The sequence below is a fragment of the Manis pentadactyla genome, chromosome 9 (assembly GCF_030020395.1).
Source record: "Manis pentadactyla isolate mManPen7 chromosome 9, mManPen7.hap1, whole genome shotgun sequence".
NCBI lineage: Eukaryota > Metazoa > Chordata > Mammalia > Pholidota > Manidae > Manis > Manis pentadactyla.
The window spans coordinates 46,831,971-46,848,219 of record NC_080027.1 but is presented as its reverse complement, the minus strand read 5'-3'; the positions used below and the strand labels follow the sequence as shown (position 1 = coordinate 46,848,219).

Below are 16,249 nucleotides of genomic sequence, written 5' to 3'. Positions count from 1 at the left end.
CGTCCATGGCCTGTCCTCAGCATAAAATAGTGTTCATTCTGTGTAGTGATGTCCTTGCTGAACTGAGTGCATTGTGTGCAAAATGATTCTGTGTGGAAGAATAAATGTGCTCAGCAATAGACCTGCTATGCACATGTGATGTGTATTGTTTTCAGACTGTGTAGACAAGCATGATCCTATATAAGGAAACAAAAAACTGGTCTTGTACTACAGATTATTTGAGAAGATATGTTATAAACAACAGCATCTATTTTTAGACATGCTGCTGCCTCATGGTCATTCAAAAGTTCACCTTATCACTTCCTCTCTGCTTGCCATTAAGTAAAGGGGAAGTCATATGACATAATTGGAATGATCATTGAAAAAATGGCCATGGATCACTTCAGTTATATAAAAACTATATAGCTGACCTCATTAGGATACTGGTGGGGTGAACAGGGTAAGAAAATACAGATACTCAGATATATTTAAATGAAAACACCAACCTCTGACTGGATGCTAGACTATCAGTGACTGTTCAACAGTGAATAGATTAATAACAGCATATGAGAAACAAGATACTGAAATCCCAACATTCTGGGAACTACCCTTGTCCTCTAGAGTGTGTATTTTTTTCAGTTTTTAATGGAAATAAATTTTCTTTTCTTTATGCCACAGGTTGTATGACTATTACTTTTGTATTTAAATCAACCCATACAACATTGATTTCAATAGCAAGCTTATTCAATGAATATCTAATTTATTTATCAACTATTTATGGAGAACTCTTCCAAGTGCTCAAAATTCCTTTGACTTACATTTTATAAGAGAGTGATACAAATAAATAAAATACATAATATATCTGGTGGTAGCATGTGTGATGAGAAAATAAAAGAAGGACAAGTTGGTTGTGATTCTAAGTGATGATCAGGAAAGGCCTTCCTGAAAAGGTGACATTTCAGTTATAGGATGTCTCCGATAAATTAATGTCTGGGGACAAAATAGACTTCAAAACAAAGAAAGTAACAAGAGATAAAGAAGGACACTACATAATGATAAAGGGCTCAGTCAAACAAGAGGATATAACCATTCTAAATATATATGCACCCAACACAGGAGCACCAGCATATGTGAAACAAATACTAACAGAACTAAAGGGGGATATAGACTGCAATGCATTCATTCTAGGAGACTTCAACACACCACTCACCCCAAAGGATAGATCCACTGGGCAGAAAATAAGTAAGGACACGGAAGCACTGAACAACACAGTAGAGCAGATGGACCTAATAGACATCTATAGAACTCTACATCCAAAAGCAGCGGGATATACATTCTTCTCAAGTGCACATGGAACATTCTCCAGAATAGACCACATACTAGGCCACAAAAAGAGCCTCAGAAAATTCCAAAAGATTGAAATCCTACCAACCAACTTTTCAGACCACAAAGGCATAAAACTAGAAATAAACTGTACAAAGAAAGCAAAGAGGCTCACAAACACATGGAGGCTTAACAACACGCTCCTAAATAATCAATGGATCAATGGCCAAATCAAAATGGAGATCCAGCAATATATGGAAACAAATGACAACAACAACACTAAGCCCCAACTTCTGTGGGACACAGCAAAAGCAGTCTTAAGAGGAAAGTATATAGCAATCCAAGCATATTTAAAAAAGGAAGAGCAATCCCAAATGAATGGTCTAATGTCACAATTATCGAAATTGGAAAAACAAGAACAGATGAGGCCTAAGGTCAGCAGAAGGAGGGACATAATAAAGATCAGAGAAGAAATAAATAAAATTGAGAAGAATAAAACAATAGCAAAAATCAATGAAACCAAGAGCTGGTTCTTTGAGAAAATAAACAAAACAGATAAGCCTCTAGCCAGACTTATTAAGAAGAAAAGAGAGTCAACACAAATCAACAGTATCAGAAACGAGAAAGGAAAAATCACGACGGACCCCACAGAAATGCAAAGAATTATTGGAGAATACTATGAAAACCTATATGCTAACAAGCTGGGAAACCTAGGAGAAATGGACAACTTCCTAGAAAAATATAACCTTCCAAGATTGACCCAGGAAGAAACAGAAAATCTAAACAGACCAATTACCAGCAACGAAATTGAAGCGGTAATCAAAAAACTACCAAAGAACAAAACTCCCGGGCCAGATGGATTTACCTCGGAATTTTATCAGACATACAGGGAAGACATAATACCCATTCTCCTTAGAGTTTTCCAAAAAATAGAGGAGGAGGGGATACTCCCAAACTCATTCTATGAAGCTAACATCACCCTAATACCAAAACCAGGCAAAGACCCCACCAAAAAAGAAAACTACAGACCAATATCCCTGATGAACGTAGATGCAAAAATACTCAACAAAATATTAGCAAACCGAATTCAAAAATACATCAAAAGGATCATACACCATGACCAAGTGGGATTCATCCCAGGGATGCAAGGATGGTACAACATTCGAAAGTCCATCAACATCATCCACCACATCAACAAAAAGAAAGACAAAAACCACATGATCATCTTCATAGATGCTGAAAAAGCATTTGACAAAGTTCAACATCCATTCATGTTAAAAACTCTCAGCAAAATGGGAATAGGGGGCAAGTACCTCAACATAATAAAGGCCATCTATGATAAACCCACAGCCTACATTATATTGAACAGCGAGAAGCTGAAAGCATTTCCTCTGAGATCAGGAACTAGACAGGGATGCCCACTCTCTCCACTGTTATTTAACATAGTACTGGAGGTCCTAGCCACGGCAATCAGACAAAATAAAGAAATACAAGGAATCCAGATTGGTAAAGAAGAAGTTAAACTGTCACTATTTGCAGATGACATGATACTGTACATAAAAAACCCTAAAGACTCCACCCCAAAACTACTAGAACTGATATCGGAATACAGCAAAGTTGCAGGATACAAAATCAACACACAGAAATCTGTGGCTTTCCTGTATACTAACAATGAACCAACAGAAAGAGAAATCAGGAAAACAACTCCATTCACAATTGCATCAAAAAAAATAAAATACCTAGGAATAAACCTAACCAAAGAAGTGAAAGACTTATACTCTGAAAACTACAAGTCACTCTTAAGAGAAATTAAAGGGGACACTAACAGATGGAAACTCATCCCATGCTCGTGGCTAGGAAGAATTAATATCGTCAAAATGGCCATCCTGCCCAAAGCAATATACAGATTTGATGCAATCCCTATGAAACTACCAGCAACATTCTTCAATGAACTGGAACAAATAATTCAAAAATTCATATGGAAACACCAAAGACCCCGAATAGCCAAAGCAATCCTGAGAAAGAAGAATAAAGTAGGGGGGATCTCACTCCCCAACTTCAAGCTCTACTATAAAGCCATAGTAATCAAGACAATTTGGTACTGGCACAAGAGCAGAGCCACAGACCAATGGAACAGACTAGAGAATCCAGACATTAACCCAGACATATATGGTCAATTAATATTTGATAAAGGAGCCATGGACATACAATGGCGAAATGACAGTCTCTTCAACAGGTGGTGCTGGCAAAACTGGACAGCTACATGTAGGAGAATGAAACTGGACCATTGTCTAACCCCATATACAAAAGTAAACTCAAAATGGATCAAAGACCTGAATGTAAGCCATGAAACCATTAAACTCTTGGAAGAAAACATAGGCGAAAACCTCTTAGACATAAACATGAGTGACCTCTTCTTGAACATATCTCCCTGGGCAAGGAAAACAACAGCAAAAATGAGTAAGTGGGACTATATTAAGCTGAAAAGCTTCTGTACAGCAAAAGACACCATCAATAGAACAAGAAGGATCCCTACAGTATGGGAGAATATATTTGAAAATGACACATCCGATAAAGGCTTGACGTCCAGAATATATAAAGAGCTCACACGCCTCAACAAACAAAAAACAAATAACCCAATTAAAAAATGGGCAGAGGAACTGAACACACAGTTCTCCAAAAAAGAAATACAGATGGCCAACAGACACATGAAAAGATGCTCCACATCGCTAATTATCAGAGAAATGCAAATTAAAACTACAATGAGGTATCACCTCACACCAGTAAGGATGGCTGCCATCCAAAAGACAAACAACAACAAATGTTGGTGAGGCTGTGGAGAAAGGGGAACCCTCCTACACTGCTGGTGGGAATGTAAGTTAGTTCAACCATTGTGGAAAGCAGTATGGAGGTACATCAAAATGCTCAAAACAGACTTACCATTTGACCCAGAAATTCCACTCCTAGGAATTTACCCTAAGAACGCAGCAATCAAGTTTGACAAAGACAGATGCACCCCTATGTTTATTGCAGCACTATTTACAATAGCCAAGAATTGGAAGCAACCTAAATGTCCATCAATTGATGAATGGATAAAGAAGATGTGGTACATATACACAATGCAATACTACTCAGCCATAAGAAAAGGGCAAATCCAATCATTTGCAGCAACATGGATGGAGCTGGAGGGTATTGTGCTCAGTGAAACAAGCCAAGCGGAGAAAGAGAAATACCAAATGATTTCACTTATCTGTGGAATATAAGAACAAAGGAAAAACTGAAGGAACAAAACAGCAGCAGAATCACAGAACTCAAGAATGGACTAACAGGTACCAAAGGGAAAGGGACTGGGGAGGATGGGTGGGTAGGGAGGGATAAAGGGGGGAGAAGTAGGGGGGTATTAAGATTAACATGCAAGGGGGGGTAGGAGAAAAGGGAGGGCTGTACAACACAGAGAAGGCAAGTAGTGATTCTACAACATTTTGCTATGCTGATGGACAATGACTGTAAAGGGGTTTATAGGGGAGACCTGGTATAGGGGAGAGCCTAGTAAGCATAATATTCATCATGTAAGTTTAGATTAGTGATACCAAAAACAAAGAAAAAAAAAAAAAAGGGCAGTTCCTGTGTGGTAACCTCCAACGAGTTCTACACAAGGGTATAAAGGGCATATAAAAGTGTAGGCAAAGGGTCTGTTTGTGTTTATACAGAGGATCAAAGCCTAATTGGGCTACCCCGAAAATGAACTAAGATACGATATGAAAAAGAACTTCCAACATCAGCACTCTCTGGAAGACTCATGCCAGAAGATGATCATCAAAAAACCCCAACAAAGATCCACGCACTGCTACAGCTGTAGATGCACTCATCCCACCCGTTCCTGGACTTGCCATGGGAATGAGGAAGGAGATATCTAAACTGGCCTGTGCATACAGTAAAACAACAAATTTGACTGGATCTATACTGTTGGAACTCAACCAAGAATTTGGAGAAGTGCAAATTGTAGCGCTCCAAAATCTTACAACTACAGACTATTTACTGTTAAAAGAACATATGGCATGTGAACAGTCCCCAGGAATGGGTTGTTTTAATTTGTCTGATTTCTCTCAGACTGTTCAAGTTCAGTTGGACAATATCCACCATGTCATAGATAAGTTTTCACAAATGCCTAAGGTGCCTAACTGGTTTACTTGGTTTCACTGGAGATGGCTGGTAATTACAGATATGCTTTGGTTATGTAACTATACTCCTATTATGTTAATGTGTGTGTGCAATTTAAGTAGTAGCTTAAAACCTATTCATGCTGAAGTTACTCTACAAGAAGATATGCCAAAGAAATAATCAATCTTCCCATGTTTTCTTCCGCCTGCTACTTCTACAGCTTTTCTTCTTCCTTCCTAATTACAACCCTTAAATAGAATTCGTGCCTCGTATCAAATTTACCGAGTATCATAATCCTTCCAAGTGGTAAAGATACCTCAAGACAAATGCTGGGCATAGAAGCCACAGGGCATAAATATGCAAAGATGTAAAAAGCTAACCTTTTCAAACAATAAGGCTTCTCTCTCACTTACCAACTTCACATTTCCCTGTATGGCCCTGGAAGATGACTGGTTAGCCAGAGACGGGTAAGATTCCTCAAGGGAGGAACAACCTAAGACAGGCACAGTCGCAGGGGGGCCATCAGGTGAGAAATTGGGGATCAACAGAGGTGAGGCTTAGAACCTCACCTCCCCTGTTCTGAGAGAAATCTTCTGCATACGTGGATGTCTTATTGCCCTTGTCTAGCTTGGATTAACACATAGTCTACAGGCACACACCTGATCACCTACAGTTGCTCTCTTACAACACTGAACTATGTTTTCTACCTTTATCTTGTATCTACCTACCACTTCAGCATTTTATTAAAAATAATAATAATAAAGAGAGAAATGTGGTATCCACATATAAATCAAGTATAAAAATCAAATGAATATTCATATTTGAACTGACTGTTTATAGTTTATAATGCATGAGCAAAACCGAAAGTTTCTGTGATGACTGCCCTTGTACTGTTCGCTATGTAGCTTATTCACTATGTAAGAATTTGTTCTCCATGTAAGAACTTGTTTGTTATGCCTCAGAAGATTGGAGACTGACGAAAATTAGGCTTGGGGTGGATTAATGATTGTGCATTGAACATTGACTCCCCTATACAGAATTTTATTGTCGTTAACAGCCATTTGATCAATAAATATGAGAGATGCCCTCACAAAAAAAAAAAAAAAAAGGACAGACTTCCAATGGTAAAATAAATAAGTAACCGGGATGTAATGTAAAGCATAAGGAATATAGTCAAGATAATGTAACAGCTTGGTAGGGTGATAGCTGGAATCTCGAATTATGTATATAAATGTTCTACCACTGTGTTGTACACTTAAAACTAATGTAATGTAATACTGTGCGTCAACTACCCTTCAATAAAAAAATAAGTATTTAAAAAAAAAAAAAAAATTAATGTCTGGGCTGTGACCAAAAGGTGGAGAAGAAAGAACCAACCGAGGAGATGTCTTGGGGAGGAGGGTCCAGGCAGAGAGAAGTCTGAATGGCTTGGATGGGAAGCAGATTTTGAGATCAGGATGGAGAAAAGTCAGGATGGTTGGAGGCTGGTGAGTGGCAGGGAGAGTGACAAGGCACGTATGAGGTCACAGAAACAGGCAGACGGCAGATTAGTAGGGCCTTTGCGTTAGTTTCCTAAGGCTTCCATAGCCAATTGTCACAAACACTGAAGCGTGAAACATCAGAAATTCAGTTTGGGAGGCCAGATGTCTGAAATGAAGGTATCTTCAGATCATACTCGTTCGGAAGGCTCCTGAGGAGGACACTCCCCGGCCTGCTGCAGCTCTGGGGTGCTCCAGACGTTCCTTGGTTGGTGGCCGCATCACTCCAGTTCTGGCCTCAATCTTCACATGGCCTTGTTCCCTCTGTCTCTGTGTCTTCCCTCTTCCTAAAAGGAGTCCTGTCATTGGTCTCACGGCTCACCACAATCCAGGATGATTTTGTTAGTGTAGTAGACAGTGTGGGTAAAATTGTAATATATCCAGAATATCTCTCCTCTCTTTGGTACATCTGCATATCGGCAGACGTTCAGAGGTGTAAACAAGTAGGCTTTAGTGCATTTGCATCTTTCCTTAGGGGTGGAGAAGTTCATCTCCATATCAATGGGTAATTATCTGGGCAGCAGAGGGATTATCTGTACCTGAGAGGTGAGGGGGAGGGCCAGTGTGGTTGCTGCTTGAGCAGAGAAGAAAGACGGCCTGGGACTGCAGTTTGTGAGCAATAAACAGGTTTTAAACTTTATTTCTCCCTTTGACTGATTTTGGTTTTTAGAGGTATTTGCCCCAGAATTTCCTTTCCCTGGACTTACAGTTGGCATAGTCGGCAGGATTCCTGTAAACCTGAAACCTGTCATAATGGGTGTGACCTTTGGAGGGCTGCCCCTAGAAATGATGGGGAGAAGCAGCTCTCTTGCCGAGGGACATGTGTCTATACTTGTGTGGTCATGGAGGCGCCACCACCAGTGCCAGCCACGCCGACCCCAGCCCATGGCCCAAGCCTATGGCTACTGCTTCTGCCACTGCTGCTGCTCTTGCTGCCGGCTGGAACCTGGCCATAGACATGGAAAAGAGCAGAGGTCCAGGTCACTTTGGAGCAACTGGCTGCTGTGTGCCATGCCTTGCTGACTACAGAGCCCATCACCGGAACAGCTCCGACCAAGGTAATAACTTCCTATCCCATCGCGGGGTAGGTGTGAGACTGGACCCAAAGGCTACGGAGTGGTGTGGCATAGACACCTCTAAAGATAATGTGGGCCCATCAGTGTGGCTTGTCTTTCACCTTTGAAGAAGTCAGCCAAGCCTGGAAGGAGTGCCCTGCACATTGTGCAGATCAGCAAACCACCAAGAGGGGCCTAGAGCATCTCTCTGCAGCCTATGGTCAGTCACTGGTTACTGAGAGTGATTGAGGTACCCACTTTATTGGACATGTGTTGCAAGGATGGGTGCAGCAATTAGGAGTAAAATGTACGTGGCCCTGGACATTTCAACACATGGATCAGCGATGGCTGGCTCTTCTGGCACCTTGGGGAAAGGCCTGGAAGCTGGCCTTCTGTATATTCCTGTAATAATAGCAAATTGGCCCCCAACAATTACAGTTATTTGCCTCTATGGTCTTTGTGTCCTGGATGTGCCCCTTGGCTGCAGCTGCCACATGATGGCTGGAATGGACGAGCTTTGGACTTAATCTGCATGGAACTTTGAACCTAGCTGAATCCTCTGGCTTAAGAATTATGATTGTGTTGCTGCTGTCAAGAAAATAATGTTTAAAGAGAGGCTGGACTTTGTCTAATGTTTGGTAAAAGTTTTGTAAGCAATCTAGCATGATTGTTAGGAATGAGTAAACAAGTGTAGAAACATATTTTGTGCTTAGTGAGAGATTGTGCTATAAAGTACATTTACTTAATCTGCATAGGCTGAATCCTATGGCTTGAGGATTATCAAGATTTTATTGCTGTTGCTATTGCATGTTGCTAGATTGGTCAGAAGAGGGGGATCAAGTAAATTGTAAGGCAAGATTTCTGGAGGAGTGAAGTGTGGGTAAAATTGTAAAATTTCCAGAATATCTCACCTTGCTTTAGTACATCTGCATATCAACAGGTGTTCGGAGGTGTAAACAGGTAGACTTTAGTGCATTTACATCTTTCCTCAGAGGTGGAGAAGTTCATCTCCATATCATTGGGTAATTACCTGGGCAACAGAGGACTTATCTTTACCTGAGAGGTGAGGGGGAGGGCCGGTGTGGTTGCTGCTTGAGCAGAGAAGAAAAACGACCTGGGACTGCAGTTTGTGAGCAATAAATGGGTTTTAAACTTTATTTCTCCCTTTGACTGATTTTAGTTTTTAGAGGTATTTTGCCCCAGAATTTCCTTTCCCTGGACTTAGAGACAGCCAGATATGAACAGGGAGGGGAGTGGGCTTTTGTTTACATTCAGCTGTTCTTTTACTGTACATATTCCATGTATGCTGTTCTTGTGGAATGTGTGGAGTGAGAATGCATTTAACAGACCAGCCAAAACTGGCTAGTCCAAAGATTGGCCTTTTGACTTTTAGGAAAGGCTAGGTTCCAATTTCAGACGTATATTACAATAATTTCTCTTTTAGACTTAGAATAGTAATGGAGTTTTTAAGTAGTCTTAAGCATATTTTGTTATTACAACCAAACTCTAATAAATTAATCAATTGATCAAAACTGAATACATGTGAATCTTGAGATTTTATTGTACTATTCTCTTTACTTTTATATATGCTTAAAATTTTCCATAATAGAAGAATTTTTTATAAAAGAGAGAATAACATGATTAAATTGAACCCTAGAAGCCTCTCATTATCCTCTATCACATTTGGCCTTGACATTGAATTTTGCTAGGAAGACAGTTCCAGTCCCAAAGGGTGATTAAAGAGCAAAAAGGTAAAAATAATGAAAAGAAACATCTTTCTCAATCAAACACAGCAGGCATGTCCTTAACAACTATTGCTATGCGTTGCCTGAATTATTTACCTAACCTTGCTGTTACTCCTAGGTCATAATCCCACTATTATAATGGGATATTATATATTATAAGCTAGTCTTTACTGTCCTAAATTCTTTAAATTGTTTACATTTTACTTAACTTGGTATAAACACAGTAAGATACCTATTATTTACATCACCATTTCACAGATAAGGAACAGAAGGCAAAGAAAAGCTAAGTAATTTGCTGTTGGTCACACATGAACTAGAAAAGCCAGGATTCATATCCTACAATTTATCTGGAAAGCCCTAACTGCCAGGCAGTGAGCTGTGCTATCTACTTACAACTGACAGCAATCCATGATCAGTGGACTTTCACTAGAGGAAACATGCCTGTGGAAATACACACACCACAAATACACAAGTATTCACACACACCCATTCACACTTCATTTAAAAGTTTAAAATCATATATCACATATAAAGTCTGATGAAATGCCTTACATTTAGTAACCTATCATAGTCATCTTGCTATATCACCAAACTTGGATGTTATATCCTTTTAAATTCCACCCTAGGCAAAATATGGCATTCATCTATTGTTTAATATGCATGTTTCTGATTCATGCCAATTGTTCACTTTTACTTACTTATTTTGAAAGGGGTATTTAAATCCTTTGCCCATTTTTTCTAATGGATTATATATCTTTTATTGTTGACTTTAAGTGGTCTTCATATATTAGGAATAATTTTAAAATTATATTCAAGTTTTTGCAAATATTTCCTCAGATTTATTTATTTTAAAATTTTATTTATAGTAGAATCCACTACATAGAAGACTGTTCTTTTTAAATTCTCAGGTTTATTAGCATTTTCCCATATAATTTGTTTCTTTTTTGTGTGTGTGTATGTTTAGGACAGCTTTTACAACACAAAAATCGGATAGATAGATCTACTACCTAAATTACAGAAAACTTTAAATGTTTTATAAAATTAAATCATAAATGAATTTGGAATTAATTATTCCTTACACTTATATTACATGTCTATGTAAACATGAAAGCATACACCTCTATACATAATGTTCTAAAGTGAATAAGCAATTATCCCATACTGTTTATAAATGATATACTTACTTATGAAGCCATTTTTGTCATATTTTGAATTTTCATACATGTTAAGATATGTGCCAGTTCTATATTTATAGGTCAAAAGTTTTATGTTTTATTCAACATTTGATTATCGAGAATATTTGCAGGTAATTTGATTGTATATATATTTTTTTAAATCAAAAGGAGCCAATTTAAGCTTATGATAACTGTTAAGAAATGGAGTCTGGTACAAGATGAATAACTAAACAGTTTCATCTACCAAAACTAAACAAGTAGAATTTTAGTTAAAGAAATTCCTTCACAATGGCTAAAGTAAACAAACTGTATGCTTGAAATTCAAGACCTATTTCAAGAAAATCATGAAACATGATATCTGACTAAATGAATAGACATACTAATTTTATTAATAAAAAAACATAGTCTTATAAAGATATTCATTTCATCTGAACCAATTCATAAATTCACTAAAATTGCAACCAAGTGTACAGAGGATTTTTATAAGAGCATTTAATAAGCTTATTCTAAATTTTATCTAGATGAGTAATTTTATGATAGAAAATGAGATGTGGAAATGGCAAATGGAGCAGCAGAGGAAATATATCCTACCAGATACAAAATATATAGTACCTTTTCCTTTCCTTATTAATATAGTGTATTCTGAGCAAACACAGAACTCTGCCTCTCACATATGGAAGCTACTAAGAGATGGAAAACAATAGCTCAGTTTTGGATACTGATTAATATAATACCCAAGGAACTCAGATTTTCTTTTGTACCTGACCAAATATGTTTCTTTTCTTGGTGCTGACCTATAAAGAGTAATAAATATTCATGGGAGAAGAAAACCAAACCTATGTGACTGAATTTGTCTTCCTGGGCCTTTCACAGGATCCACAGACACAAGTCCTGCTCTTCCTTTTCCTGATTATCTACCTGCTGACTGTGCTGGGAAATCTGCTTATCATTTTGCTCATTCACATAGACTCCAGACTCCACACACCCATGTACTTTTTCCTTAGAAATCCGTCCTTTGCTGATCTCTGTTTTTCTACTACCACTGTCCCCCAGGTGCTAATCCACTCCCTGGTAAAACGGAAAACCATTTCCTTTGCTGGATGCTCAACACAGATAGTTGTTTTACTTCTGGTTGGCTGTACAGAGTGTGCCCTGCTGGTGGTGATGTCCTATGACCGCTATGTGGCTGTCTGCAAGCCCCTGCACTACTCCCCATCATGACCCAACAGGTGTGTCTCCAGCTGGCCATAGGGTCCTGGGTCAGTGGGGCACTAGTCTCTCTGGTGGACACCACCTTTACTTTCCAACTTCCCTACCGAGGGCAGAACATTATCAACCACTACTTTTGTGAACCTCCTGCCCTTCTGAAGCTGGCTTCAGCTGATACCTACAGCACAGAAATGGCCATCTTTGCAATGGGCGTGGTCATCCTCCTGGCTCCTGGCTCCCTGATCCTTGTCTCCTACTGGCATATCATCTCCACTGTGATCCAGATGCAGTCTGGGGAAGGGAGGCTCAAGGCTTTATCTACCTGTGGCTCCCATCTCATGGTCGTTGTCCTCTTCTATGGATCAGGAATATTTACCTACATGAGGCCAAACTCCAAGACCACAAAAGAGCGGGATAAAATGATATCTGTGTTCTATACAGTGGTGACTCCAATGTTGAACCCCATAATCTATAGCCTGAGAAACAAGGACATCAAAGGGGCTCTCAGGAATTTAGCTGGAAGTCCTTTTCTTAGAGACAGTGACCTCTAGGTCTGATTTTTAAAGCTATGGTAACATCTTTAAAAGAGGAGCAGGATTTTGGTAGGCAGCTATGAATTAGGTCATTTCAGGAAGAAGCATTAAAGTGAAGGACATGTTCTAGAAACTGTGAATACTCCACCCTAAGCCACAACATAGGGAAGAAATAAAAGGATGAAAAGTTAGGTTTTTCTTGATTATGAAAAGCATCAAGTGCTATTTTGAAGGAGTGTGTGGTTAAGTCAGCTAACTTGGATATGTTTTAAGCATGATCACAATAGAATCTAAGTGGCTTAAACTGGATAATCTGAAATAACATCTAATATTTCTTTCTTTGGGTGTATGACACAGATAGTTGTCTTCCTTCTGGTTGGCTGTACAGAGTGTGCCCTGCTGGCAGTGATGTCCTATGACCGTTGTGTGGCCGTCTGCAAGCCCCTGCACTACTCCACCATCATGACACACTGGGTGTGTGTCCAGCTGGCCATAGGGTCCTGGACCAGTGGAGCATTTGTGTCTCTGGTGGACACCACATTCACACTCCATCTGCCCTACCGAGGGAAGAATATCATTAACCATTTTTTTTGTGAACCTCCTGTCCTTCTGAAGCTGGCTTCAGCTGATACCTACAGCACAGAGATGGCCATCTTTGCAATGGGCGTGGTCATCCTCCTGGCTCCTGGCTCCCTGATCCTTGTCTCCTACTGGCATACCATCTCCACTGTGATCCAGATGCAGTCTGGGGAAGGGAGGCTCAGGTTTTCTCTACCTGTGGCTCCCATCTCATGGTCGTTGTCCTCTCCTATGGGTCAGCGACATTTGCCTACATGCGGCCAAACTCCAGGATAATGAATGAAAGGGATAAAATGATCTCTGTGTCCTACTCAGCCGTGACACCCATGCTGAACCCCATCATTTACAGCCTAAGGAACAAGGATGTCAAAGGGGCTCTCAGGAGAATGACTGCAAAATACCCCTTTTAACGGTGAGGATCTCTGCTTATGATGACAATTTCAGGGATAGGGAGAGAAGTTATTTTCTTGTAAACTTTTCCCATTTTCATCCCATTCCTCCACTTTTGCCTTCCTTTTCCCATTTTCCCATGTTTCCTCTCAGATGAATTCAGCAAACTGCCTATTCAAAGCAAGGCACCTTCATAGACACAGGAAGGAAATACAGAAAGGAAAGGGGAAAAAGAAAAAAGAGAAGGAGGAAGGGGAGGGGGAGGGAGGAGTGGAGAGGAAGGAAGGAAATGAGAGGAAGGTAGATAAACAGTCTCTACTCTCTAAGCCCATTCAAGCTAATGAGGAAATTAAAGCAAGTAGACATACAACAGTACATAAAAAAAAAAAAAAACAAGAACCAAATAAATAAAGCTATTGCAAATACAAGAATATGTTTGTGGCAAATGGAGTCCTTTCCTTCATTTTTGCATGTATTCATCAAATGTATTTTGAATATGTATTATATATATCCCAGGTCCATTATCTAGAAACAGTGATACAGATATAAAAATTAAACTCTTCAAGCAGTTTATTTCTAACATGGCCTTAAATTCTAAATTTAACAATTTCTGAAATTTAAAAGAGCACCTTTAAGGAATAACAAATGGTAGAATTTTTTTATGAGTGTAATGTAATGTTAGTAAAATTGATTTCTCACTTGAAATAAAGCTGAGAAGTATGACAAAGAGTCTAGATTGAAAAATGCTTTGAACTCAATACTGAAAAAGTTGCCCAGCATGTAATTCTGAAAATGCTGGAAACTGAGGATTCTATGAGACAGCAATGGAAAATGAGGATAAGGTTAAGAAAGGGACACTTTTATGCCTTATAATGTAGACTACAGTGTTGCATATTATGACTTCAAATGGTCCCTAGGTGGCTTGTTGAAAATAATTCTTAGCCCAGGATGGAGTAGGACAGTTGATCTCAGGAATCTAGATTTTTAACAAGCCCTGGGTGACTCTTAAGCACACTAAAACCTGTACACCACTTTTTAGGCAATTGGTGCTTTTATATGAACGAATTATTGATTATTTCCTTATTGTCTGACTCCTCCATTGGACTGTAAATTCCATGGCAGTAAAAACTGTAACAGCTTTGTTGATCTCTATATTATCACTTCTAGTGAAGTGCCCAACCATTACTGTTCCCCAAGAAATATCATTTTGAATGAATAAATAAAGTTGGAGTTTTAAAGAGAGATACAGGCTGGAGAAATAGATGTAGAAGTTTATTACAAATAAATGAAAGTGAAGTTTGACACACTCAAGGATGTGTGATAAAGTGTTCACCAAAAAATGAATGTACCCATTATGATCTTGAAGGAGTTACACTGAAATGCAAGTGCCTGGTCCAACTGCAGATCATAAAGGTGGCAGTGATGCAGACACTGCATGTTTCCTAGGAAAGTATGCCAAGGTGATTCTGAAGTGCAGTCCTGGATGAGACACAGTGCTGGAGAAAGATACCAGGAAAGGCTTAAGACAACCTTAGAGATACCAACATTTGAAGGTGGATGAAGAATAGCCCATCAAGCCCAGAGCATCAGGAATCAGAGAAACGGGAAAGGCTGAATAAAGGTGCATCAGAGGTGGCGAGAGGAGAGGCTTCCAAGGAAGATTTCTCAAATGTCTCAAGAGTTTTAACGTTGATAAAAAGCTAATGAATTTGCCAACTCAGTCATTATTGAGCTTGGCAAAAAATTAGTACAGGAGAATAATGAAGTCACATAGTTACAGATTTTTAGAAAGCATATATAATGCATTCTTAAAGAGGTGATTTTTAAAACTGAAGGATGAAAGAGCCAGATAAGGTGTGGTCAGGGATAAGAGGCAGGAGCAGAGAATAAGCAGGAACGAGTACAAAGATTTCCCTTTTATACTAAGAGAGGTGCCTCACCTCTAATGTAATAAAAAGTCTCCTGTGTTATACTCTACCTCTAGTTATAGTTTTCCTTTATGTAAGGGGACACTAGTTGCATAAGAAATCAGCAAAGTTTTTCTATAAGGGGCCAGATAAATATTCTAGGCTCTACAGGCCATACTGTCCCTATCAGAACTATTCAACTCCCTTTAGAGCAGGAAAACAGTCACAAATAATACAAAAATGAGTATGGTTACAATAAAATTTTATTTGTAAAATCAGACACTTTGGTTGTGGCCCTAGGGACTATTTTGCTGACCCCTGACATAACAGATAAAATCCCAAATCTCAGTGGCTGAACAGGACGAAATGTATTTTTCACTTACACACATTTTAGCTGAGGGAAGGAACGGCAGATGTGTGGGCCCAAGCTGACAGAGCTCTGCTGCTTGGGGCTGTCAAGGGCGTCCTATACCTGTGTCAGCGTCCGCACAGGCGAGGATGAAAAGGTCGTTCATCTGTAGTTGTGTAGCTTAGAAGGAGCACATCATCTCTGCTTACATTCCACTTACTGAATCTCAATCTTATGGCCCCACATAAATTCTAGGAAATGAGTCAGACATGAACCTGCGGAGATCAGCCTGACAAAGGACTTTAA

The 16,249-nt window shown here is 39.3% G+C and overlaps 2 pseudogenes; both read left to right on the top strand.

Annotated features, from left to right (window-relative positions):
* The first annotated feature begins 11,792 nt into the window (after window positions 1-11,792).
* LOC118914903 (olfactory receptor 2D3-like) lies at window positions 11,793-12,729 on the top strand (annotated as a pseudogene).
* Window positions 12,730-13,051: 322 nt separating this feature from the next.
* On the top strand, window positions 13,052-13,707 carry LOC118914908 (olfactory receptor 2D3-like; annotated as a pseudogene).
* Window positions 13,708-16,249: the final 2,542 nt, after the last annotated feature.